The sequence below is a fragment of the Astyanax mexicanus genome, unplaced genomic scaffold, assembly GCF_023375975.1.
Source record: "Astyanax mexicanus isolate ESR-SI-001 unplaced genomic scaffold, AstMex3_surface scaffold_67, whole genome shotgun sequence".
In the NCBI taxonomy this organism is placed as follows: Eukaryota; Metazoa; Chordata; class Actinopteri; order Characiformes; family Acestrorhamphidae; genus Astyanax; species Astyanax mexicanus.
The window spans coordinates 82501-85620 of NW_026040077.1; positions in this window are offsets into that span (position 1 = coordinate 82501).

The following is a 3120-nucleotide window of genomic DNA, read 5'->3' on the forward strand; positions in this document are numbered from 1 at the left end:
GTCCAACTTGGTCTACCAGTGGTAGGCTCGAAAAGTCGAAAAAATGACTAAGTCCAACTTGGTCTACCAGTGGTAGCTCTGAAAAGTCGAAAAAATGACTAAGTCCAACTTGGTCTACCAGTGGTAGGCTCGAAAAGTTGAAAAAATGACTAAGTCCCACTTGGTCTACCAGTGGTAGGCTCGAAAAGTTGAAAAAATGACTAAGTCCAACTTGGTCTACCAGTGGTAGGCTCGAAAAGTTGAAAAAATGACTAAGTCCCACTTGGTCTACCAGTGGTAGCTCCGAAAAGTCGAAAAAATGACTAAGTCCCACTTGGTCTACCAGTGGTAGGCTCGAAAAGTCGAAAAAATGACTAAGTCCAACTTGGTCTACCAGTGGTAGGCTCGAAAAGTCGAAAAAATGACTAAGTCCCACTTGGTCTACCAGTGGTAGCTCCGAAAAGTTGAAAAAATGACTAAGTCCAACTTGGTCTACCAGTGGTAGCTCTGAAAAGTCGAAAAAATGACTAAGTCCAACTTGGTCTACCAGTGGTAGGCTCGAAAAGTTGAAAAAATGACTAAGTCCAACTTGGTCTACCAGTGGTAGGCTCGAAAAGTCGAAAAAATGACTAAGTCCAACTTGGTCTACCAGTGGTAGCTCTGAAAAGTCGAAAAAATGACTAAGTCCAACTTGGTCTACCAGTGGTAGGCTCGAAAAGTTGAAAAAATGACTAAGTCCCACTTGGTCTACCAGTGGTAGGCTCGAAAAGTTGAAAAAATGACTAAGTCCAACTTGGTCTACCAGTGGTAGGCTCGAAAAGTTGAAAAAATGACTAAGTCCCACTTGGTCTACCAGTGGTAGCTCCGAAAAGTCGAAAAAATGACTAAGTCCCACTTGGTCTACCAGTGGTAGGCTCGAAAAGTCGAAAAAATGACTAAGTCCAACTTGGTCTACCAGTGGTAGGCTCGAAAAGTCGAAAAAATGACTAAGTCCAACTTGGTCTACCAGTGGTAGGCTCGAAAAGTTGAAAAAATGACTAAGTCCCATTTGGTCTACCAGTGGTAGCTCCGAAAAGTCGAAAAAATGACTAAGTCCAACTTGGTCTACCAGTGGTAGGCTCGAAAAGTTGAAAAAATGACTAAGTCCCACTTGGTCTACCAGTGGTAGGCTCGAAAAGTTGAAAAAATGACTAAGTCCAACTTGGTCTACCAGTGGTAGCTCTGAAAAGTCGAAAAAATGACTAAGTCCAACTTGGTCTACCAGTGGTAGGCTCGAAAAGTCGAAAAAATGACTAAGTCCAACTTGGTCTACCAGTGGTAGGCTCGAAAAGTTGAAAAAATGACTAAGTCCAACTTGGTCTACCAGTGGTAGGCTCGAAAAGTTGAAAAAATGACTAAGTCCCACTTGGTCTACCAGTGGTAGGCTCGAAAAGTTGAAAAAATGACTAAGTCCAACTTGGTCTACCAGTGGTAGGCTCGAAAAGTTGAAAAAATGACTAAGTCCAACTTGGTCTACCAGTGGTAGGCTCGAAAAGTCGAAAAAATGACTAAGTCCAACTTGGTCTACCAGTGGTAGGCTCGAAAAGTTGAAAAAATGACTAAGTCCAACTTGGTCTACCAGTGGTAGGCTCGAAAAGTTGAAAAAATGACTAAGTCCAACTTGGTCTACCAGTGGTAGGCTCGAAAAGTTGAAAAAAATGACTAAGTCCAACTTGGTCTACCAGTGGTAGGCTCGAAAAGTTGAAAAAATGACTAAGTCCCACTTGGTCTACCAGTGGTAGGCTCGAAAAGTTGAAAAAATGACTAAGTCCAACTTGGTCTACCAGTGGTAGCTCTGAAAAGTCGAAAAAATGACTAAGTCCAACTTGGTCTACCAGTGGTAGGCTCGAAAAGTTGAAAAAATGACTAAGTCCCATTTGGTCTACCAGTGGTAGCTCCGAAAAGTCGAAAAAATGACTAAGTCCAACTTGGTCTACCAGTGGTAGGCTCGAAAAGTTGAAAAAATGACTAAGTCCCATTTGGTCTACCAGTGGTAGCTCCGAAAAGTCGAAAAAATGACTAAGTCCAACTTGGTCTACCAGTGGTAGGCTCGAAAAAGCTGAAAAAATGACTAAGTCCAACTTGGTCTACCAGTGGTAGCTCTGAAAAGTCGAAAAAATGACTAAGTCCAACTTGGTCTACCAGTGGTAGGCTCGAAAAGTTGAAAAAATGACTAAGTCCCATTTGGTCTACCAGTGGTAGCTCCGAAAAGTCGAAAAAATGACTAAGTCCAACTTGGTCTACCAGTGGTAGGCTCGAAAAGTTGAAAAAATGACTAAGTCCCATTTGGTCTACCAGTGGTAGCTCCGAAAAGTCGAAAAAATGACTAAGTCCAACTTGGTCTACCAGTGGTAGGCTCGAAAAAGCTGAAAAAATGACTAAGTCCAACTTGGTCTACCAGTGGTAGGCTCGAAAAGTTGAAAAAATGACTAAGTCCAACTTGGTCTACCAGTGGTAGCTCTGAAAAGTCGAAAAAATGACTAAGTCCAACTTGGTCTACCAGTGGTAGGCTCGAAAAGTCGAAAAAATGACTAAGTCCAACTTGGTCTACCAGTGGTAGGCTCGAAAAGTTGAAAAAATGACTAAGTCCAACTTGGTCTACCAGTGGTAGGCTCGAAAAGTTGAAAAAATGACTAAGTCCCACTTGGTCTACCAGTGGTAGGCTCGAAAAGTTGAAAAAATGACTAAGTCCAACTTGGTCTACCAGTGGTAGGCTCGAAAAGTTGAAAAAATGACTAAGTCCAACTTGGTCTACCAGTGGTAGGCTCGAAAAGTCGAAAAAATGACTAAGTCCAACTTGGTCTACCAGTGGTAGGCTCGAAAAGTTGAAAAAATGACTAAGTCCAACTTGGTCTACCAGTGGTAGGCTCGAAAAGTTGAAAAAATGACTAAGTCCAACTTGGTCTACCAGTGGTAGGCTCGAAAAGTTGAAAAAATGACTAAGTCCAACTTGGTCTACCAGTGGTAGGCTCGAAAAGTTGAAAAAAATGACTAAGTCCCACTTGGTCTACCAGTGGTAGGCTCGAAAAGTTGAAAAAATGACTAAGTCCAACTTGGTCTACCAGTGGTAGGCTCGAAAAGTTGAAAAAATGACTAAGTCCA